We start from the raw sequence: 25336 nt of genomic DNA, 5'->3' as shown, positions 1-25336 counted from the left end.
CCATTTTTATTAGCTCCAAACGAATTTGGCAACAGATGCCTGGGCTGACTAAAAGGCCCCAACCTGGTCACATACCCCAGGTGGCCCTGCCAAAGGCTGATGAATTCTCTTCTTCTGCCAGATAATAAAGGGCACTGGTTCATTCTGAGTCTGTTCTTTGGGTCAGGCCTCTGGGATCTGCATTCTGGCTGTGTGAATGACTAGCTCAGTGACTAAGCCTTAGGCCGCTTCCTTCATTTCTCTAAGCCTTGGTTGCCTCACCTGTAAAATGAGTAGCTGTCTCCTGGCTTGTTGGGAAGAACAAATTAGATCAGTGGTTCTGAATCAGGGTATTTTTTGTTCCCCAGGAGACACCTGGCAATGTCTGGAGACATCTGTAGGGCAGGGGTGCCACTGGCTACAACTCAGTGGGTAGAGGCCCAGAAGCTGCTAAATATCATACAATGCACAGCAGAGCCTCCCACAATATAAAGTTATTCAGCTGAAAATGTCCCAGTGGCAAGTGTAAAAAACCCTGATTTAAGTGGCGCATGTAACCAATCTAGCATAGGACCAGTAACACTGTGCACTCTCAGTGCAGGATTGCCTCATCATCACCATCATTGTCACCATCACCACATCACCATCACTGTCATCGTCACTGTCATCATGTTATCATCACCATCATCACATCATCATCATCATCGCCATCATCATCACTATCACCATCATCGTCACCACCACCATCATCATCACCATGTTATCATTATCATCATCACCACCAGCGTCACCATCATCATCACCATTACCATCATCACATCATCATCATCATCATCAATATTATTAGCCTGGAATTCCTGGTACCCAGAAGAGCACAGGCAGGGAGCATCAATGAACACTGCTGTACTAAACTGAATAAACAGGTCATTCCTTTGGGTTAAGGAATGCCCTCTTCCAAAATGTCCCTTCAAGTCTTCAAGCTCACCTGAGGGAACTGAAGCAGTGCGAGGCAGGAGGTGGGAGGCAGGGGAGGGGAGTGGGAGCGGGGGTGCCTTGGTGGAAAGGATCTGAGCAGATGAAGATGATACCAGCTAACATCCTTATTCAACACTGAACATGAGGTCTGTTATAAGCATTTCACATGTATTAATTCATTCACTCTCTCAATGACCAAGGAGGTCCGTACATAATAACCTATCTCCCCGCTACCCACCCACTCACTGTGATCATACCCACTGAACTGCTGCTTCCCTGGCGAGAGGGCAGCAGGGGACACGCTGGTGAGGCCAACTCAGAAACCAACCCACAGGCCCATCTCTAAAGGAGCCAGGAGCCGGCCAGTCTGGAGCCACTGCAGGGAGGATCCCATCAGCCCAGGCACTTTCCCGTCTCTGACTTTCCCGCCTCTCTGACTTTGCCTCACTGCCACCGGCAGGAACTCCCTCACACAAAACGGGCCTAGGGTTCATCCTCAGAGAAGTCAGAAGAGGGAGCAGCTGGGGTGTCTACACACATAGCCAGGCTTGGAGAAACAGCAGTCCAGGGGACACGGCGGGAAGAAGGGGTGACCAAGAAGAGGAGAGTGAGTGAGTATGGGGCTCCCGACAAGGGAGTGAGAGGAGGCTGGGGAAGGGGGCACTGCCAGGGCTCCCCACATGCACGTGCACCCCAACCTTGCACTGTAAGCACAAATGGGATTCTAGTGGGTTCTGGGGTCTCAAAGACAAGGATGCAAGGGAAACACAAAATGTCACACGGGAGAAGCGAAAAGTACGTCTGCTGACTATCCACAAGAAGAACCACCACTTACTGAGCGCTTACTGCTTGCCGAGCTCGGTGCCAAGTGCTTTACAGTCCCATCTCCTCTATTTTTCACAGCAGGTTTTTTTTTTTTTTAAAGAATCATTCATATTTATTACCCAAGCTGGATATAACAACAATGAAACGTAGGTGGAAAATACATATAAATCCTATCCTAAACACGACACAAAAGTTCCTCCTTTGCAAAATACACATGGGCACTATTGTGTTCTATGAGACGGGAATTGACCTTGATCACAGAAGGTTTTAGCAGCTCCATTTTACAGGTAGCAAACAAGCTCAGAGAAGTGAATGATGCACACAAAGGCACAGTTAGTTAGGGACAAAGCCTAGGATCTGAACTCCAGGCTCAAGCTCTTAATCTCAAGGGTATCCCAACTTCTTGACATCAAACAGAACTATGTGTGTTTGGGGCCTATTCCTCTCCCAATCACCCCCAAACACACACACAATCTTTCCTTATCCTTTCAAGCAAGTCAGAGACAATGAATAAGATTCTAAATAGGGAAAACACAATTTTTTTTTTCAAAAATAAAACAACCTAGTTAAAAAATGGACAGAAGATCTGAACAGATATCTCACACATACAGATGGCAAATAAGCATAAAGATGCTCAATATCATATGTCATTAAGGAACTGCAAATCAAGAGAACAATGAGATACCACTACACACCTATCAGAATGGCCAAAATCCAGAACACTGACAACACCAAATGCTGACAAGGATGCAGAGCAACAGGAGCTCTCGTTCATTGCAAAACGGTCCGGGTACTTTGGAAGACCGTATCTTACCAAACTAACTATACTTTTACCCTATGATCCAGCAATTACATTCCTTGGTATTTACCCAAAGACTTGAAAACCTACATTCACACACACACACAAAGTGGCACACTGACATTTATACCAGTTGTATTCATTATTGCCAAAACCTAGAAGCAATGAAGATGTCCCTCAATAGGTGAATGGATAAATAAACTGGTATATCCAGACAATGGAATAAAATTCAGCAATAAAAAATGAGCTATCAAAAAAAAAAAAAAAAAAGAGCTATCAAACCATGAAAAGACATGGAGGAAACTTAAATGCATATTGGCAAGTGAAAGAGGCCAACTGAAAGGCTACATACCATACGGCATTCTGAAAAAGGCAAAACTCTGGCAGCAGTAAAGAGATCAGAAGTTTGGGGAGAGAGAAGGAAGGATGAATAGGTGGGGGACGGGATTTTGAGGGCAGTGAAACTGCTGTTCCGTATGATACTGTAATGGTGGATACATGTCATTATACATTTATCAGAATCCATAAAATATACCACCAAGAGTGACCTCTAATGTAAACTACAGACTTCAGTTAATAACGTCTCACTATCGCCTCATCACTTGTAACAAATGTACCACATCAGTGCAAGATGTTAACAATGGGAAACTAGGGGAGGTAAGGGGGCATCTGGGAACTCTGTACATTTCACTCAATTTTTTTTCTGTAAACTTAAACTGTTTTTAAACTGAAACTGTTTTGAAGGAAAGTCAAATGCTACCAGTGCAATGGAAAATTTTTTTTAATTTCCTTCTACAGAGGAAAATACTACTCTAATCTTCATCTATGGGAAAGAGTCTTGTGATACTACAAATACTATTAAAGTTAGATTTGTATAATGTGTCCTACCTTCAACATGTTTTTGTGCCAGTTAACAATTTGATCTCACCATCCCTGACGGCAAAGGAGGCCAGTGCATCCTGTTCATGTCTTTATTCCAGAGTGTCTTCTCTCTCCTCCCTACACAGCCCACACGGGGGACACAGCCTAGTGCTGAAGACGGAAAGGTCGACAAATACTAGCTCCCAATTCTTTTTCTTCATTGCGTGTATCACAATTTGAATGTGTGCATTTATTTCTTTGCTTACTTATTAATCTCTGTAAAGTCCACAGGGAGAGGGGCCACCTCTGTTTTGTTCACTGTGAATACCCAGCGCAGACTGTACATGAGTGGGATGGATCCTGAATGAATCAGACAATGGCTCTGATACATGCCAGGACTATGCAAAGAACCGTGAGAGCAAAGGGCAGACTGGAGATTTCTCTCTGTGGCAATCCCAGAGGGCTTCCAAGTGGAGGAGGGTCTGATAAAGCGCTGAAAGGGAAAAGTAGGGCCTTGGCAGGCTTTAGGCAAGCATTCCAGGTAGAGAGTTGTCCTGGAAGAACTGCCAGAAATGAAGAAGCCTCTGTGAATCTTAGAGCTGGACAGTAACTCAAAAGACAGCTGGTTGGCATCACAGGCAGTTAGGACCCAGCTCTCAGGCACCAGCTTAGGGGCCTCCTGGGAGCCCGCGAAAACAGCGAAGTGCACCTTTATTCTCAAGCTTTCACCTAAGTAAGACTAGTGACAGGGGAAAGCGAACACAGATCCCCTTCCTTACTATACACACATCCCCCGACATCCAGGTCAGACCAGACATAGCCAGCCCGAGGGCAAAATGTCTCCGAGGTCAAATTTTCCCATTCTATGTCATATGCACTATTTCAAAATTAAAACAATGGTTCTCCCCCACCCTAAGTGACTAGGCAGGACTGCATAAACTCCAGTTCTCGCCACACTAGCAGTAAGAGCAGCTAACACTTACACAGCACCTTAGCTAGAGCATAACTCATGTAATTCCCACGGCAACACTGTTGCGTGCTCAGCACCCCTTTTACAGACGCACCCACCACGCTGCAAGGAGCAACCCCACACTAGACAGGGGAGGGCAGACGGTGAGTTATTTCTCTCAGGTATGTATCTGGTCCGCATTCTCACTCCTACCAACAATACCAGTGTGTGAGTTTGGAACCAGGCTCTGCAGTCAATCGACTGTGTCATTTGGGACTGGTTAAATTTCCCCACACCCTGTTCCGTCCTTTGTACAATGCAAGTAATAATACCTTCCCCAGCAGGCTTTGTTCAGGGTGAACTCTGACAACAGAATGAAAGTTACAAACACAGTGCCTGGCACATAGTAGACCCTCAAAGGAAAAGAAAAAACAAAAACAACCCTGTTTTTTAAACCAAGGCTGTCTCTGAATTCCTGGTGAATTTTTCTGCACTAGAAGGAAGAAATGAGAGAGTTAAACAAAAAAAAAATCTGTGACCCAGATGATGGCAGGCCTGGTTGATGAATGAAATCTTGGCCTGGGGCTCTCGGCCAGACTGCCTGGGCCAAACTCTAGGACAGGAAACTGCAAGCTTCCTCCTCCTGCAGGAATCAGCTCTCTGACCCAGAGAGGAGCTTCCTGCAGCCGACCTCACCCACATCCCCCAGAACATTCCACACTTAGCCAGGAGACCAGGAACAGACCACTGGGCCCAGCCGGGAGAGGCAGGAACCTCCCTTCCAGGCCTCCGCACAGAGAGACCTAGAATTGGCTCGTCCACCCCAGACCTGCCTTTCTCCAATGTCTCCACGCTGTCGGCCAGAGACGGCGGGAGATGGGCCGGGTGGCTGGGCTGCTGGTCCTCAGCCTTGGCCCGAGTTTGGCCTCTTATGCTCTCTTTCCTAGGCCCCGGGCTGGTCATCCTCCCTCCAGCCCTGGTATCCACTACAAATAAGTAAGTCTCTTTAAGGACAATCATGAACCACTCCCCCACTCCAGCACCTTCAATGGCTCCCACTGCACCTTGAATTAAGTTTGGAGTCCGTACCCTGGGATTCGAGATCCTCCACAATATAGTCCAGACCCACCCTACAGGACTCACACGTCCCAGCTATAATGGATTCTACCAAGATTTGCACACACACACCTCTGGACCGGCCAGTACAGATCACGATCTCCCATCTCCACCTGGCTGGATCCTACTCCTCCCCAACCCCAGTTGACTCTTCCGTGAGCCCTTTCCTTTCAGAGCCTCTGAATTTCTCCAGCACGCTATTCCCAAACCTCAGGCATTCCCATGACACCTGCCATCCATACTATTCTTAATATTCTCCTTTAAATAAACTCACCCTTTAACCTAAAGTTATTTTCGAAGGAAACTTAGTATCACCACCATTAATAGAAAACCGTATCATCTGCTATAAACAGAAGGGAACTTTTTAAAAAGTTTTGTTCTAATGCACATGAAAATAACTACTTAATCCTTAAAACGTTTTAAACACTCATCTGTGTAGAATACTTAATATTACTGTATAATATATTTAAAATTCTCTCACACACTAAGAAACAATGCCTATGCATTTCTTTACTTTTGCCTCCTTCTGGCCCTTGGTTTTTTCTGGTCCTGTCTCATAAACCATCTGGGGACTTGTGAGTCTTATGCACATTGACCCCAAACATCACCTGGGGGGCTGTGTCCCCTCTTCCAGTATTACACAAAGCATGATGTACAATAAAAACATTTAATGGACAGAATGTTCCAATTTGGTCAGTTGTAATAACATGGTCCCATTCTCCACCTGACCCTGGGCCCACCTGCTACCCAAGTTTCTCCCAAAACACACATCCCCTTTGCCTGCCACTCCTAAATCAACCCCTGTCCCCTGGGGTCTCTCAGAGGACAGGACACAAAGTGCAGCAACTGTCAGGGAGGTGATGGGAGACTCCCGGCTCTTCTCCTAGCCCTGCTGCCTCTTCCTGGGAAGAGCAGGCCCTGGGGTAACCCGGAAAAAGCAAGTCAACCATTAACGACACTCTCCCAGCACAGACACGCCCTTCCCAGGACTTAGCAAAGTTCTGGGAAAAGCCCCAGCTCCAGAAAATACAAAAAGTCATCTTCCTGTCCCCTCGTTGTCGGAGACCCCAAAACACCTACCAGAAACCTAGGGGGCTTCGCTGGGGGCCTGGCCCTACTGGCGTCCCAGGCAGAGGAGGTCAGGCTCTGGCCCGCCCACCACGCGTTGTCAGGGACGACCCTGATGAAGATCTGAATCACTCCAACTTAAGTCAATAAGTGGCAGCTGCAGGAAGGCCCAGCTGCAACCAAACCAAGGCCTGGATTCTCCTGGGTTGGACGGCAGCCCAGCTGGAGCCCGCCCAGACCAATCTGAGGTCCCTGACGACAGTTTTCTAAACCTGAACAGGTGAAGGACAATTTCTATTAGAGGGAGGCCTCGTTTGGGAACATTTGCATCCTTTTTGGTGGTGGGTTTTTTTTTTTAAAGTCTGGCCACTTTTACAAATTTCAAGGATCTTATTGTTTAAAAAGGGCACATTTTATGGGAAGGTACCTGAAATAATCATTCCTGGCAGCACTCATCCACAGGACGTCAGCCTCTCATAACTTCCTGAAACTTCTGCAGCTGGGGGTGGGACATGCATCTGGGTGTGGCTCCCCAGCTCACTTGACCAATGCCGTAAATGGAGCGGCCTCCCACGTGCAGCTCAGGAGGACGAGGGTCGTGAAGGGAGGCCTTGCGTGGCTGGGGAGCGCTACACCCTGATGCCTGCCCGTGGGGTCAAGGAGGATCTCCTTATCGACCTTTTCAGAGTCTGAACAAGGTCATGATAGGAAAAATGGCATGGTGGGAAGAAAAACACCACATCTAGCGGTTATCCCCCATGGGGAACAAAAGCAGGTGCTAATAAAAGGGATGGTTGGAGAGAATCATGCAGAGGTTCTCAAACTGGGTTCCACTGAGTCCTCGGGGGTACCATGTATCTCTTTGGGGCTGCTGATCTGGAATAGGTTGGGGAGACGGATGAAGGGGGCGTATTCCAACCTAGCCCAGGGCAACTCTGCTCTTGTCAGCTTCATATATTGGATTTTCAGGGAAGATAGCTGTTGAAGAAAAGGTTCTGTAGCTAAAAATGTTGCGAAGTGCTACTGTGTGCTGCCAGTTGTATCACACAGCAGAATATGATGTAAGTCTCTCTGAGTTTGTGGAAAGCAGTCGCCACATACCCAGGTGTGCCAGGAACCAGCTGGTCCTTCACTCTGACTTTAGGAGAAGCGACGGAGGAGAGGATCTCCCCTGCCAGGTCCAGCCTGGCCACCCTGCCCTTCCCCTGGCAGGGCCACAGGATAGAAACTGCAGGTGACACCAAAATCAGGCCAAGCCTTGGGGCAAGTCAGGCATACAGAAAAGAGACTCAAACCTCAGCAGGGATGGGGGCCAAATGCAGACATCAGAGCCAGATTTGTGGATCCAGGGACCAGAGGCCAAAGAGATGTGAAAAGTGGTGTCAGAGCCTGGAGACAACCTCTGGGACAGACATGGTGATGAGAGGTTGGTTTCCACATGCTCCCAGCAGCTTGCTGCACAGAAAGGCCGGCTCAGTTTGAAGGTCCAGGATGGACCAGACCTGAGAACATGAAGACGTCTGAGTGTACAACCTCTGCTCGACGGAGGACAGCAGGCATGCTGCCTCCCTGCCACGTGGGTGGTGCCCTGAAAACTTCCTTCAGCCTCCAGATGGCTGTGCACCCAGGGCCTCTGCTGGCCTTCCACAATGGAAGTACATTTGTCTGCCCAGCACTCCTCTCTTTAAGAATGATTTCCTCCCCAGGGCCAAGGAAATCATGCTCAGTTCTTCTAGGTGGGAGAAACGGGCCCCTCCCTCTTCCTCAGGGTGATTATGGCTGGGGCCCGCCAATTAGAATATCCCCACCCTCTGGGCACAGTGACTGGCTCAGGGCTGGCATGTGACCCAGGCCTAGCCATACAGAGTCTTCCTTGGGCTGTCACCAGAGTTACTAAGACAGACCCTCTTTCTCTGTGACAGCAAGCTCTAAGAACAGCATTGGCCTGGGATGGCTAATGGCCCTCTTGTGGCCGCTTGGAAACAGCCTGAGAATAAAGCCAAGCAGAGCTGAGAGATGGAGGGAGATAACCCTGATGGTGTTGTCAGCTGCTGGATCCAGCCATGCCTGAACCATTCTTGTGATTCCCAACTTGTCAGGTCTACAGAGTCCCCTTTTTGCTTCAGCTAGTTTAAGTTGGGTCTTTGTCATTTGCAGTCGAGTGTCCTGAGTAAGTCACCTATCCAGGAGCAGGAAGGAATAAGAATGCACCGCACTAACTACCCTGAGTGAGCCTCTTACAAACGTCTTAACAGAAATGACAGGAGCATTGAGAGTGAGCTGCTCCTGTGCTGACTTGCCCCTCTGGAGTTTGTGCCAGCAGCTGTCTGGCCCGAGATGCCAAGGCAGGAGCCGCTTTCCTCTGAAGCCCCAATGCTCATTCCTAGGGCTATTTTGCTCCTGTGTGGCAGTCTCATGGTCCAGAGGGAGCCCTCCACTGCGGGCTTCTTCCACGGCCCCTGGATAGTGCGGCAGCCTCTCCTGTCTCAGCACCCACCCAGACCGCTGCAGGAAGTTTCCCCACGTGTTCACACTCCCAGGGACGCATAAAGGCTCATCTCCCAGGTTCCACATTCCGGCTCCACTGTCCACCCCTGACCGCCCAGCTCTGGCTAGTCTTCCGGGTTAGCACAACCAGAATGAATGTGGAAAGGAGGCCTTGCATGCCGCCTCAAGAACCTTCCATGCTAATATGTGAGGAGCGTGTGCATCCATTAGCATCTCTCCACCCAGTGTCATCCTAGGATCCAGGAATCACAAGCAACGAGGCTCCATTGCCGCTGCATCTCCAGTCAGAAACCTCACTGAGGGCGTCTGAATGTGGAAGTAGGTGCCAAACTGCTTAGCAAATCCATGTGTGAGGTTTGCAAGAAGGAGGCCAAAAAGGATCAACTGAATGACTCATGTGAAATGGAGTAATTTGATAATTAATATAAATAGAAAATAAAAGTTCCCTAGATATGTGACTGAAAAAACACCTTAAAGAGCTCAGGAGGAAAGAAGTTAGGAAAATCAATCTCTATCTGGAAGATCAAAGACTATGCTCAAGATTCTATGCTACGAATATGATCCATACACATTTGACTTTAAAATTAGAAATGTGTTGGCAACAGTGTAATTGGGTGAACTAGCTACTCGGAGCGCCAGAGAGAGCTGGGCCAGGCTAGGGGGAGGGGAGCAGCATGGCTGGGGCTGGCCTGGGGTCCTGGGGCCAGAGCCTGCCCAAAGGGGGTCCCCAAGGGTCGTCAGGCATGGGAGAGGAAGGATGTAAACCAAGTCCCGGGAGCAAAGGCTGTGCATTCCCCCCAGGCACTGCCTTGATCTTCCTCCAGCCCCCAGGCCTCCCTGATCTCTGTGGCTCTCCTCCAGCCTGCCTCTCCTGCCTGGGGCCCTTCCTTCCCCATCCCTGCTCCGCTCACAAATCTGCTGTCTCCCCCTCTGCTGCCCAAATCAAGCCTGTGGGCAAAGCTCCAGCAGCTGGCTCAGACCCACGTTCCCTGGTGTCGCTGCTCCTGCTCCCCAGCTCTGCCCCAGGAGCACCCTACAGTCACTCTGGCTCTGCTCTCCTCCAGCCCTGCCTCCCTGCTCGGCTCCTGCTCATCCTTCCAGACCCAGCACAGGGTCCTGCTCACCCTGAAGCCTTCCTTGCTCTCCCCTTCCCTCTGGAAGAAGCCTTTCCTCCTCTGAAGTCCCTTAGCTCCTCGCCTGTCCCCTCCCTGCAGCACAGAGCACTTGCCACCTTATGTGATATTTATGTTCTATCGTCCACTTCATCTTCGTGCCCTCTTTATTCTTTCATTCCTTCCTTCCTTCATTCCACAAATATGTATTGAGCACCTACCACGTGCTGGACCCTGTGCTCACACTGGGGATACCATGAACAAGACCGACGGTGTCCCTGCCACCTTGAGACTCATGTCTTGGCGGGGGGAACACTAAACAAATAAACAGAACTAAACACATCTGTACACACAGTGATACAGGCCATGGGAGAAAGGTGCAGGTGATGTGATTTGTGAGCTCTGACGCAGAGGAGTCAGGAAGTCGTCTCTGAGGAAGTGATGTTGAACTGGGATGAGGGAGTGAGGACAGTGGGTCAGGCACTCTTTCTAGGCACATGGTAGGCATTTGCTAAATATCTGCAGAACAAGTAAGCAACTGTGATGAGTCAGAAATTCCTAGTGTGTCCCCTCAGTCCCTCCAAACACACAGAGCATGTGCCATCACCCTGATGGGTCCCTCCAGCTGTCCAGGTTTTACAGTGAACACACCTCCAATGGACAACAGGACAACAGGACATGGTATCCACTCATGCCACCCCTGCAGAGGTGCTGGCCCTGACTTCGTGTGGCTCTCCACTCAGCATTCCCTCATGACTCCCGACACCACCATTACTCCAAGAGCTGGAATGGCAAGCGGGTTTCGTCCTGCATCCTGACCCAACATCACTGGTAACGGCTGCCTGGACCACCATGCTAGAAGGCTGGAAGGCTCTCTCTGGCCTCAGTGGGAAAGAGCTGTGATTGATTAGTGATGTCTGTCATGGGAGGAGGGACAGAGAACAGTGGTTCACATGCCACGTACTTCCCTCGCCGCTCAGTCTTGTAGATGACCACCCAGGCAAGAAATTTCCTTCAGATCTAATTGCCTGGAAAAGCACTCAGCATCTGGTCTCCTGCTCCTTATGGACCCCATGAACCGTGTAAATCATACATTTTTTTCCTGCTTTGACCACTCATTAGCTCAAAGCTAAATCTGTGGTTCACATACAGTAAACTGTACCGCTCTATGGCCTGAATATATATCCTAACTGTCTCCCTGGCTGTGACCTTCCAGTTAATTTACGTTTTTCCTGGTCTTAATTCTTATGGGTTTCTATCTAATGACACACACACACACACACACAAGCATATTAAAAAAAAATGTATGCAGAGCTCTGACATTAAGTATCTACTTTATCTTTTCATTATAAATACGTATTTCTATTTTTCTTGTATATCCAACATACACAGAGAAATATATGTTCTTGTTAGTATGTCAATTCCTTTATAGAACAAGATGGAGGAATAAATGGAGAGATGGATGGATGACAGACAGGAAAACCGGGAAGAATAAGCTACAGTCCGTGCCTGAGAGAATTCAGAAGATCATTACACTCTGCCATGAACAGTCTGGGGTCTGAGATCAGAAGGCAGGCTTTTAGTCCCAGCTCTGACCAGCTATGTGATGGTGAAAGGGAAAAAATTACTCACACACCCTCTCCATCCCACACCCAGGCAACCTGAGGTTTATCAACTATTAAATGCATATAAAACAATCTGCCCTTCTTCCTTCACTAGGTTATAACAGACATGAAACGGAGGGGCTCATGCTTGCTAATCAGAGGGAAGGCACGTGCACATCACCAGCATCATTATTAGTATTAGAAACATTCCAGGCAACCAGTACATGGCTGTGAATAAGAAGATGCCAAACCGCACAGCCTCCTATAAATGCTGCAGGAATTGAAAGAGACATGAGCCTTCGGAACCCACATCTGCATGCAGTGTCCTTCCCTGTCTCCCCCTCTGATGTCTGAGAGAGCGCCTGACTGAAGGTCTTCAATGCCCTGCTTCTCACAACAAAAGAAAAAGCCCCATCCAGGATCAATCTCCTCCCCAGCACTGGAAACAGTGCCCCGGGTGTGAAAGGCCTGGGGCTCCCAGCACCCCCGGCTCTCTCCTGACCACAGCATCCCCTGCAGAAAGGACGGCTGCAGGCCAGCTAAAAGGATTGAGCTGAGGCTGGAAAAGGTGGGGCTGGGGCGATGACTGGCAGCTGACCCTCACACCTGCCTTCCACTGGACTTCACAGACATTTCCTGTCCCCTCCGGTCCCCAATCAGAGGCCCATTTATTCCACAGTCACCAGGGTTTCCAGGCACCTGAATCAGCTCCACTGAGTTTCAAACAGCAGATGAAAATGAGACAATGACAATAATGGAGTCCCTTTCAACAAGCTTTTCAGCAGGGCATGGGCTCGGCCTTGCTCTTCTGGGGGAACTGACAGAATGCACAAAGGTAGCAAGGCTAATGCTGAATTCTGGAATGTTCCCTGCCCAGTCAAGGGCTGAAAGTGATGGCCCAAAGAGGAAGGCAGAGGGACAGGCAGAGGGCTGTGTTTGCAAACCAGTTTCAGTGACAAAATAAGGTCTTGTGTATCTAATCACTAGGGACAGGCATCCCAGGCGGTGAGTTCTTCAAAGTGGGGGTGGAGGGACCCTTGACACAGGGTCACTTGGCATCCTATCGGATGTCCCTTCCTGTCCCTGGCCTTACTGTAGCTGCCCAGCTGCCTCTGGGGTGGGCTCCAGAAGCCCCGAATTTACACTGGGTCCAGACCCTCAGGCCCAGCTGACTCCTCCAGAGGTGCACTCAGCCTGAGCCGGTGTACCGAGGTCCCCCCCTTGAGAATCTGGGAAATGGGCTAAGAGATTGAAGTCTCAATTTAACTGCTCTCTGAAATAAAAAGATGCAAACTTAGGAGCTGATGCAGGGGCCATTTTCCCCAGGTGGAAGTGCCCGGTAGGAGAAGGGTGGCCTGCAGTGAGAAAGGAGAGCAGAGGCGAGATAGAGGCTGAGCAAACACGAGGCAGCGGGAGGGCTCCTGGGTTTCCCTCTGGTCCATGCGCTTGATTCAGCCGTTCCAGGGGCCTGGGCTTCTGTGAGATACTCCAGTGTCCTGGCAATAAATCCTCATTTTGTTTAATGTCTACTGTTTGCAACGAGGCTAGCCCTAATTAGCCACCAGTCCTAGTTAGCCTGATTAACATGATGTCCACTTCACCTCCGCCACTCTCCGGGCTGATTAAGAACACTTGTGGGGATGTAAATTAGTGGCCGGCGGAGAGCAGAGGTGGCGGTGCCAGAGGGACTCAGGTCTGGCTCCATCTAGTGGGATGACCTTGAACAATAACCTCCCTGTCACGCAGGTTCATCTCACCTGGGCTACTGGAGATGCCTCCCCAATCCCACTCCTGGCCCTCTTCAATCTGGTCTTCTCACAGTCACACTGAGCTCTTCAAATCCTCCAGGAGCTTTCTACTGCTCTAATGATAAAACCAAAGGCTTCCCACCCCACCCCACCCAGCCCACCTGGGGCCTCTCTGTATTTCCCTTAACGCACCACACTCTTTCCCCTCCGGGCCTGCAGACAACCAGATGCTCCTGCTGGGGGAATGCTTCCCTTAGCTCTGCCCCTCCCCAACCCCTTATACCTAGTTACCTCTGTTTTGACTTTTTTTTTTTTTAATTAACACTGGTATTGAGATTTAATTTATGTATCATAAAACTGACCCTATGAAAATGTACAATTCAGTGGTTTCTGTTTATTCAGAGTTAGGCAACCATCACCACTATCTCATTCCAGAATATTTTCATCACCCCAAAAAGAAACTCTACCCATTAGCAGTCACTGCCCATTCCCCCGTCTCCCCAACTCCTGGAAACCACTAATCTACTTTCTGTCTTTATAGATTTGCCTATTCTGGACATTTCATATAAATAGAATCATACAATAGACGGTCTTTTCTAGTCTCTGTTTCATTTTTCTGTGCTCTAATCTTTATGAATTATTTCCTTCTGTTTGCTTGGGATTAAGTTTGCTCTTTTTCTAGTTTCTTCAGGTAGAAGAAGGCTACTGATTTGAAGTCTTTCTTCTTTTTTAATACAGGCATTTACAGCTATAAATTTCCTCCTAAGCACTGCTTCTGCAGCATGCTGTAAGTTTTGGTACGTTGTATTTTCCTTTTCATACATCTCAGAGTATTTTCTAATTTCTCTTATGACTTCTTCTTTGACTTATTGATATTTTAGGAACCTTTTAACCTTCCACATATTTGTGGATTTCCCAAATTTCCTTTTTGTTACTGATTTCTAATTTTGTTCCACTATAGTCAAAGAACACACTTTGTATGATTTCAATCCTTTTATATTTATTGAGGCTTGTTTTATGACTCCTGGAGAACACTTCGTGTGCACATGAGAAGGATGTGTATTCTGCTGTTGCTGGGTGGAGCGCTCTGTGGATAGCTGTTAGGTCTGCTTGGTTCACAGTGTTTTTCAGGTCTTCTATTTCCTTATTGTTCCTCTGACTACCTGTTCTGTCCATTATTGGAAGTGGAACCTTAAAGTCTCCAACTATTGTTATTTCTTCATTCACTTCTGTTACTTTGTGCTTTGTATATTTGGGGTTTCCTGTTGTTAAGTGCATACGTGTTTATAATTGGTATATATTCTTGATAGATTGACACTTTTATCATTACAAAATGTCCTTGTTTGTCTCTAGGAAATATTTTTGTCTTGAAGTCTATATTATCTGATATTAGAATGGCCACTTCACATTTCTTTTAGTTACTGTGCATGTGGTCTATCTTTCTCTATCCTTTTATTTCCCACCTGTGTGTATCTTTCAATCTAAAGCAGAGTTGGGTTTTCGAACTTGTTCTTTCAATTTCTGTCTTTTTATTGGAGTTTTTAGTCCATTTTCATTTAACATAATCACTGATAAGACATGATTTATATCATTTTGCTATTTGTTTTCTATATAGTCTTATGTCTTGTTCCTATATTCTTTCATTACTGCCTTCTTTTGTGTTAAATAGGTATTTTCTAGCATACCATTTTAATTCTCTTACAACTAACATTTTAAAACTTAAAACAATCTAGTTCTGCTTAATGCCAACTTAATTTCAATATATACAAAACTTTGCTTTAATACAGCTCTGTTCCCTCCCCCTTGTTTTATGCCATTATTGCTATACAAATTACATCTTTATACATTATAAGCCTGTCAGCACGGTTTTATAATTATTACTTTATACAGATAGGAGAAGAAAAGAGTTAAAACAAAATACATTTATATCTTTAAAGGTGCTCCTTATTTCTTCATGTGAATTTGAGTCACTGTCCAGTGTCCTTTTGTTTCAGCCTGAAGTACTCTCTATAGTATTTCTTGTAGGGTAGGTCTTACAGCAACAAACTCAGGTTTTATTTATCTGGGACATCTTGATTTCTCCATTCATAAAGGATGTTTTTTCTGGACATAGACTTTTTGGTTGATGGTCTTTTTGTCTCAGTACTTTGTTGTTCCGTTGCCTTCTGGCTTCCATGATTTCAGATAAGAAGTCAACTGTTAATCTTATTAAGGATCCTTTGCCTAACTAAGTCTTACTCTTCAGTTCTGAGCTCAACAATCTCTTCCTCCCTGGACTAGGTCGGGTCCTTTTGTACATGCCCCCCAGTGCTCTGTACTTGTCCTCTGTAGTGGTGATCACAACCGCAATTAAACAGTTAATGGTAGAAAGAGCTCTCTAGTTTGCTTCCATCACTAGAATGTAAGTTCCATAAGGCAAGGGCCAGGCTTGTTTTGTTCACCACTCTATCCTCAGAGACAATACAGTGCCAGTCATATTGTAGCCTTTCAAAAAATATTTACTCAATGAATGAAGGAAACTCATCCTAAAGTAGGCTGAATTATTGGTGTCAATTCTTCACTCTCTGTAACAGTATGAGATAGCCACACTCTGCCATGGCCTAAGAGTGGACAGTGTACTTCCCTGTCCCTTGGCTTGCAATGGGTTATATGATTTGTTTTGGCCAATGGGATGTCAGTGGATATGATATGGGCAGAGGCTTGAAATGGACTTGTGCAACTGAGCTTGCACTCTTGCATTCCTGCCTGTAACTGTGACACAAATGTGCCTTGGTGGTCAATGGTCCAAGTGGGATAAGAGACACAGGAAACAGACCTAAACCCAGCTCACAGCTTGAAGCCAACCATGTCCCACTGAGAGCAGCCTAGGTCAGCCAAAGCCCACCCAATCCACAGATACGTGAGGGAGGAATAAATATTTATTGCCATATGCCCGTAGGTTTGCGGGTGTTTTGTTACACAGCAATATTGACGTATAAATGACTGAGACATATGCCCTGACAAGTCTGAAGAGTGGCAGGATGTCCTGGGGAAGGTCTCACATCAGGTCCTTCACATGGCCCACAACTGGGTCCAGGCTGATTCTACAATCAAATCCACATCCCACTTACAGACTTACAGATTAAACTTTCCAGAATTCTATAATCCCACACCTAGGATAGTCATCTACCAGCCTCCTGAAGCAGCCCAACGTGTATTAAGTACCTACACAGTGCCAGGTGCACAGTGGGTGCTTAATAAGAATTAGTCTTTGTCCTCCTCCACCTACCTTCTCACCAATTCCAGCACTGGAATAGCTGCAGTTTCTTCTCACAGCCAGAAGATCTTCACAGCCAGAATATCTGTTGTGAATCCTAACTTGTCCCAGGGGCAGACTTTTCTTACTGCCTCAACTGACCCTCCAGACTCGGGTAGAGAGGAGGGAACAGGGACATGGGTGGGCAGAGCATACATGCCTCCTTACACCATAGCTCTGACTCAATGTAGGACCAAAAATTATATTTATTCATTGGAAACTTATTACTGCTTACTTTAAGGAGGAAGTTTAGGGGCTGAACACAGTAAAAAATAAACCATTTGAGGATCAAAGAGAACAGAGGCCCGGCAGAAAGCAGAAGGAGGAGGTGTCACTAGAAATCAGATGCAACACATCTGACTGAGATTTCCAGCAGCTGTAGAAACAAGGCAAGCACGTGGGCTGCAGAATTCAATATAAAATGAAAGCAGCAGCCTTCAAGGCTGAGTGTGAGCCCCATTTGCAGGCAGCTCGGGGGCCAAAGGACACACATCAGGCCAAACTGGGGAGACCTCAATACTAACAATAATAACCACCATCCACGCACCAAGCACTGTTCCAAATGCTTTGTACACAGCTGTTCATTTAGTCCTCTGGACAATGAGACACATAGTGTTATTACTTCCATTTTACAGATGAGGAAACTGGGGTCCACAGAGGCAAAACAACTTCTTAAGACCACAGGGTGAGCGAGTAGTAGAGCCAGGATGAAAGCCTACAAGTCTGAACCCAGAGTGGAGCCCTCAGCCACTTAGCAATTCAGCTTCTGCCTTGCTCGTGCTGGGCCCACCCACATCTGGAGACACTGAGCACTGGGCTTCTGGCCAACTCTCCTCCTTGTTGAGGCCTCATCCCCCGCACTTCTGAAGATCTGTCCTAAGGCTGCCCATTGCTGGCCTGGCCTGTGTGATGAGCCTCTGCAGAGGGCCCGACTCAATTCCCATCTGCCAACCTCTGGAGATGCACCTGACCTTCCTTCCCACTAAACCTACACTCTCACCACGTCCCTCATGCCAGCCAGCCCTCCCTGAATCTACTTCCAGCTCCTCCAACCTGCCTCAATCTGCTCCCCACCCCCATGCCTGCCCCAGATTCCCACACTGAGAGTCCACATTCTACATCTGTTGGCAGAGCCCCCCATTGAGAGTGAGGTCCAGTGAACATCCTCTAAGGCGATGGTCCCTGGAGTGCAAACCTTCAGCCCCTGACAAGCTGCTGTGTGAGCCTGTGCTCTGGATATCAAGTCAGCCCACGGTTGAGTCCTGGCTGCCCCATGGGCCTGTCCTCTCTGCCCTGACCTCAGAGTGACCTAGATGCAAAGTCTTAATTCTATAAAGGCATTTTAGAGTCCATACAGGACCTTCTCACTCCCAAGTTTCCCCTTTTGCTAAATTATGCCCCATCACCCTGTTGAAGGTGACCCAGTTCAACCCATGACACCCAAACCTGAAGTCTGGGGAAGCCTGAGGCCATCCCAGACCACAAGGCCCTTTTATGTGACGGAAGAGGAGATGCCCCTTCATGGAGAAAATTGCTGTCATAGACTGATGATGCTAAAACAAGATGTTTCATGTCCGTTTGTGAGAAAATCACCATCATAAGCTGCAAATCGAAGCCCTCTTCCATGCAGTCCCCTCATATGGCCCTCAACCGGCAAAGATGACTTTGGCAGCCCACCACGTCCACAGCCACCTGCAGCAGCTCTGGCCAAGCAAGATACTCAAAGCCGCTAGTTACCTACTCCACGGAACCCTAGAGATGGGGGGATCGTGTGGCTAAGCACCACATCCATTTTCTACTGTGCTCAAGTTAGAAGTGCAAGGTCCTTACAAGCCCAGAAAATGGGAAAAAGGTCCTCGTGTCCAGGCAGGAGTCATCGGCCCTCCAGCAGTGGCTTCTGTGAATGAGGCCAACCACCAGCAGGATTAGAACTGGTGGGGAGAGAAGGTCACCGTGGGAACTGCCTCTCGAGAAAAGCAGAGGAAGGACACCTGGGAGACGTGGGCAGCTTGGTGGCTGCTCCAAGACACAGCCTGGATGGAGTGCTGCCATTTGGGGTTCAAAAGAATTTCACATTCATCTCTGACCTTTCCTGGGCGAACCTCACCCACGGCACCGTCCCTCTGATCAAATACCAGCCCAGATCCTGACATTAACAAGGACAAGCACTGACAACTCAGACCAGTTGAAATTGGGTCATTTCCTGTCACTAACCCGTGTGATTCGATGACAGTAAAGAAACCAGGAGAGAATTCATTTCCTATTTTACCTGTAAATGAGGCCCCACTTAGAGCAGAACAATTTCAATGTTGAGCCTTCTTAGGCAAAGGATTCCTGAGGGATGGCATGAAAGAATTTGGGGGTCTAGCCCTAGTGTTCTGATCGCCGCACCAGACGCCCCCTCACCTAACCTCTGTGCTCTACACCGAGGAGCAAGAGAAATGAACCTGGTTTCCAAAAATGAAGTCTGGAAAATAATACATACACCTACCTTTCACCTTCTAAATTAAGCTGGTGTTCTCCATTAACTTTCCACTGGGGACAGAGAGAAAATTATTTCAAAACTGGGAACTCAATTTAAAGTTAGGGATAAACAACAGCATATGTAAGATAAATGAAAATATGTGTTAACTAGAAGACTTACGGCCACTCCATTTATTATAGCCCAAAACTAAAAACAGCCCATGGCTCTATGGCTCTATTAATAGGTGAATGGAGGCACGGAGGGTGTAGCTCAGTGGTAGAGTGCATGCCTAGCATGCACAAGGTCCTGAGTTCAATCCCCAGTACTTCCATTAAATAAACAAACCTAATTTCTTCCCCCCACCAAAAGAAAAGAAAAAATTTTAAGAGGTGAATGGATAAGCAAATTATACATATTCATACAGTGAAATACTGCTCCACAATAAACAGGAAGCAGCTATTGATACAACATAACAACAGGAAAGAATCTCAAAACATATGTCAAGTCAGAGTGAAAGAAGACCTTGACAAAAGAGTGTATACCGTACGATTTCATTTATATGAACTTCCAGCACAGGCAAAACTGACCTGGGGGAAAAATCAGAATGGTTGATTCTGGGAGTGCAGGGAAGGGTCCTGCCTGGGAGGAGGCATGAGGGAACTTTCTGGAGTGATGGCCATGTTCTTTAACTGGATAGGGGTTTGGGTTGCACAGACATATGCATTTATCTGACCTCTTTGGATGAAACACGGAAGATTTGTGCATTTCACCGTACACACATTTTACCACAAAACAAAAGAAACATAAACAAATATTGAAACCCAGTTAATGATAAGCTTGCTAAAGTATCTGACTGTTTTGTTCATCAAAAGATGCTATTAAGATAGTGAAAAAGCAAGCCACACACCGAGACAAGCATTTGCACCACATAATAAACAAAGGATTTGTATCAGAATGGGAATATGGGAAGATCTTTTATGAATCAGCAATAATCTAATAGGAAAAAAAATGGGTAAAGAAAAGTACGGGCGTGTAAATGAGTAAACACAAGTAGCCCATAAACATGTTCAACCTGAGCAGTAATCACCAAAACGCCAAGTTAAACCACCATGAGATACTGGTTCACACTTAGCACACTGGCAAAAACTGAAAGTGTGGATGGTACTAAATAATAGTGAGGGCGTAGAGGAATAAGCATTCTGGTCCAGGGCTGGAGGAAAGACACACTGCTTCAGACTCCGGAGAACAAGGGAAGGTGAAGACACACAGACCCTATGACCTCACCATCCTGTTCCCAAGTACACATCCTAGAGAAACTCACACACAGAAAAGATGTTGGCAACAGTGAAGAAAAGCGGAAACAACCCAAATGCCCATCAACAAGTGGAGGGGATAAGTAAACTGAGTACCTTTACACAGAGCAGTAAAAAAAAGGAATGAACTATGGCTACATACTACAGGATGAATCTCAAGAACACACAGATGGACCTATTAAAAAACTGGAATACATTGTGACTGCATTTATAAAAGTTCAAAAGTATCTAACATTTAAAAAACATATTGTTTCCAAATATACGTATGTATATGCATGACTGGGACATTGACACATTGTAACTGATGGTACTTCAATTTAAAAAAAACAAACAAACATATTCTTTAAAGACATAAACCTACAGTGTAAGGCTGTAAAGAACAGCAGGTTAATGATGATAACAGAATTCAGGCTGGAGTATCCCCTGGGGATGAGGAGAGACGCAGACTCACCTAAGGAGAGACATAAAAGCAATTTCTAAAGGGCTGTTGATGCTCTAATTCTTCAGTTAGCGGGGCATATGTCTGCTTTTTTCTTCTTCTTTAAACTGTACATACATGTTTTATTTGCATTTGTATATATAGAGAGATTTCACAATAATTTTTTAAATTAAATACTTTCTTATATCCCAACAATACCCAATTATAAATAAGATCAGGGAGAAATGATCCCATTCTCTAGCAATAAAAAAACATGAAACACCTAGGAACAGTGGTAGAGTGCATGCTTAGCATGCAAAGTCCTGGGTTCATCCCCAGTACCTCCTCTAAAAATAAATAAATAAACTTGATTACCCACCCCCCAAAAAGACTCACTGATATAAAGGAAGGGTGAGAATAAAGAGAGAATGATGTATTTAGATTGTGAAAAAAAAAAAAAAAAAAAAGGCACCTAGGAACAAACGTAACAAGAAATGTTCACAACCCCCATAAAGTAATCTAGGAAACTTTAGTGGATGTGATTAAAAAAAAAAAAAAAAAGAGGAAGGAAGACATGAATCAACATGGGACAGACCATAGTTCTAGGGAGAAAAATTCAATATTATTATCTTATAAATTTAATGTCACTCCAAATTACATTCTAATGATATGTGTAGAAAAGCTATAAAATGATTATAAATTTCACCAAGAAGAATGAATAAGTAGGCATGCAGAACCAAAAAGATGTTGAGAAAGAATCTGCACTGCCAGGTGTTGTAAAGTCATAATAAAAAAAAATGTGATAGAGGAAGGAAAAAAGATCGGTTAATGAAAAAAGAGAAACCTGGAAGCCCCTATAGGGTTTGCTCTACGATAAAGCCACCATTTAGAGTCAGTCGGGGGAAGGCAGAAGGAAACCTAGTGTCCAAGACCGAAATCTACTAACCCAGTAACACAGGTTACTGGACCTGGGAGGCTATGGGAGAAGGAGAGGGAGACTCTCATTGTTTGTCATTGTTTTTGATTGTAATGTACAGTTGACCCTTCAATAACATGGGGTCGGAAGGTCAGAGGCACCTGCCCTCGTGCAGTCAAAAATTTCTGTATAACTCTACCCTCGGCCTTCCATATCCATGGTGACACATCCTCGAATTCAGCCAGCCCCGGACTGTGCAGTACTTATTTAATGACAAAAATCTGCATATAAGTGAACGCACACAGTTCAAACTCACGTTATTCAAGGGTCAACTGAATATTCAAAAAATAAAAATGAATTTTCAAATGTAGTTGGTAGGAAGAGGAATTGAACTAAAAGAATTGCTCAACAATTTGGAAAGAGATAAAATCAGAGTCCGACTTCATACTATAAAATAAAGTAAATTTTGGTAGGATTAGAGCTCAATGGAAAAGAGAGAGCTGAAAAGAAAAGCTGACACCAAATGAAGAACTAGAAGAAAATACAGGCGAATATTTATCTGAACTTGGGGTGGGGAAGACCTTTCAAACCCAAAAGCAAGGGAAGAAATCATACAATGAAAGGACTGATGGACTTAACCATGTGGGTTAGTCTTCTCGGGCCACCACAAGCAAATACCATCGACTGGGTGACTTAAACAACAGATACTTATTTCTCACAGTTCTGGAGGCTAGACGTTCAAGATCAAGGTGTCAGCCAGTTCAGTTCTCAGTGAGGGCTCACTTCCTGGCTTGTAGACAGCAGCCTTCTTGCTGTGTGTTCAGCTGGCCTTTCTTCATTGCATGGGGGGGATGGCAGGAAGGAGCTCTCTGGTATCTCTTCTTATAAAGGCACTAGTCTAATCAGGAGGGCCCCATCCTCGTGGCCTCACCTCACCCTAACTGCCTCCCAAACTCCCATCTCCAAATATCACCACACTGGAATTAGGGCTTTGACATATGCATTTCAGGAGAACACAAATATTCAGTCCACAACACTACATAAACATTAGAAACTTCTCCAAGTTTAATAATAACAAGAAAAACAAACACTGGATTGAGAAAAAATTATATTACATATATCTCAGTTAATATTCCTGGGGTAAGAAAATGTTAAATAAAATGCAGGTTATAAAATAATCTCTATAGAGTGATCTCAACCTTTAAACATTAAACAGTGGTTATCTCTGGAGGTTGGGAATCGCAGATATTTATTTTCTTCTTTGTGCTTTTGTGTATTTTTGAAATTTTCCATAATGAATATGAATTACTTTTAAGATTCAAAAAAAAATAAACCATTATTTTTTAAAAAGTGTTACGTCATGTTCAAGCAACATTAGGGACAATGGGTCCAGTTCTGCAAAACTTTAGGCAGATGGTTGACAAGACAGGTGCCCAGCACAGCCTGGACTGTGGTCCCTATCACCCTACAGACTCTACAAGGAAGCCCTAAAAGAGGCAAGTCCCTCTTCCCAGAGGAGGCAGGAATGAGGTCTTGTACCAGTGAAAACTCTGCCCCCTGCAAAAGGGCAGACTTACCTGAGATAGCACCAAAGAGACAGACCCAAAAGCAGAGTGACAAAGAGGCAGATCTCAGCTCAAAAGAGGAAAGAATTTCTACCTATATGAGCTGCCCCTAAATGCAAAACACCATACAATGAGCTTTGCTTCACACTCCATCCATGCCTCAGGGATGGACAGAGGAAGGCTTCTTGCATCAGGAAGAGGGTTAAATTAGACATTAATTTTTAATTATATAATTACTTTCCCTTTAAAAAATTTAAAACAGATTGTATACTGAAGATGAATGAATAATTTGAGGTATATAAATTATACATCAATCAAATTATTTTAAAAATTTAAAATGACAGAGAAGGCTAAATTTTTCTTTGATCATCCCCCTCCCCCAACACACATACAATCCTGGGTCCCCTCCCCCTTCCATGGAGAGAACAGCTATAAGTCTGGAATGCATTTTTCTAGACCTTTTTGTATGCTTTCACGTGTAGATGTGTGTTACAGGTATTTGTATTCACATGAAGTATGGGGGACTATGTGTATCCATTTCTATAAAAGTCATCATAATGTACTTAGCACTTAGAAACTTGTTTTCTTCACCTTATAATCTTAGAGATTCATCACTATTGTTACAGAAAGGTCTAACTAATTTTTTTTCAAAGCTGCAGAGTATGAATGTATGTATGTATATGCATGACTGGGACATTGCACTGTACATCAGAAATGGGCACTTTGTAACTGACTATACTTCAATTAAAAAAAACAAAACTGCAGTCTTCCCCATACGAAAATGTGAGTCAACAGACGGATCCTACCACCAGCAAACATTCAAACCGCGCATGCACCGTTTTTCACTGCTGACTGCAAACTGTCACAAAGGCTGTCCCAGAACGTCCTCACCTCTGTACACATGCCATGGTTCCTTTAGGACAGATCCTGAGAGGTAGAATCCTATGATATAGGGCTTTTTACTTTAACAGGTCCTTCCAAATTGCTGTCCTTTCCAAGCCTCCGATCACATGGGTTTAAAAACCTGATCACTGTGAAATGTCTTCTTGTCAGTTTCAGCTTTTGGCCAACCTGGCATGTTCTGCACCTTGGTTTTGTCCCATCGCTCTCCCTTAACTATTCAAACATCATCCAACTATGAGATGGGCTGCCCTGCTCACAGGCAGCACTCAAGCCAATGGCCACCCTCCTGGCTCCTCACAGAGGGGACTCTTGAATGGGGAGGAGGCCCTCTGAGCCCCTTCTGAGCTTCAGAGGATGCTCTATCAGTAAATGAGAAGGGGATGAGGGCTGAGCAAGAAGAAAGTGTACAAACCCTGGCATCAACTCGGCTGCTTGGATGGGCCAGGCCCAAAGGTGAAAATGCATGGACATATAAATGAGGTGTGAGCGCAGTTGAGGGAGTCAGGCGGGGCTGGATACTGATGGTCATTCACCCTCCTCACCTGGCAAGTCAGCCACCAACTCCATGGTGATGTCCCCCACGGTCACCGCAACACTGATTCATTAATTGTCCGTGGTTACTAAGTGCTTTTACATAAGGTGATAACTACGTAAGGGCCGTCTTACATAAGGTGCTCCAGTATTTTTAGCAGCTTATAACTGCCATGTGAAAGGAGGGGCTGATCTCCCAGTGAACACCACTTACACTCTAGGCTGGTGCAATCCTTGAAATACTGTGTTCTGCAGGCAGTGCGCGGCTATGGGAGGGGTGAGGATGTCTGTGCAGAGGGCTGCAGCGTCAGCTGTGTGCTGCGGTTTCTCCACGGCAACCAGACACCCTTCAACCAGCAGAAGGCGAAACACATCACCTCCTTGACC

General features: G+C 45.9%; 1 protein-coding gene across 4 annotated transcripts in view; it reads right to left on the bottom strand.

Moving 5' to 3' along the window:
- RPH3AL (rabphilin 3A like (without C2 domains)) overlaps positions 1–25336 on the bottom strand; it is a 142496-nt gene that overhangs the window by 93050 nt on the left and 24110 nt on the right. The window contains exon 1 of one of the 4 annotated variants that reach the window (XM_010958215.3): positions 6585–6738. The exons of the other annotated variants lie outside the window; for them this stretch is intronic. The gene's annotated coding sequence lies outside the window, so the exon portion shown is untranslated. Of the gene's footprint in view, positions 1–6584; positions 6739–25336 lie in introns of those variants that run through there. 4 annotated transcript variants of the gene reach the window in all.

The sequence above is a fragment of the Camelus bactrianus genome, chromosome 16 (genome assembly GCF_048773025.1).
Source record: "Camelus bactrianus isolate YW-2024 breed Bactrian camel chromosome 16, ASM4877302v1, whole genome shotgun sequence".
Classification (NCBI taxonomy): domain Eukaryota; kingdom Metazoa; phylum Chordata; class Mammalia; order Artiodactyla; family Camelidae; genus Camelus; species Camelus bactrianus.
This window is presented reverse-complemented; position numbering and strand designations above follow the sequence as displayed.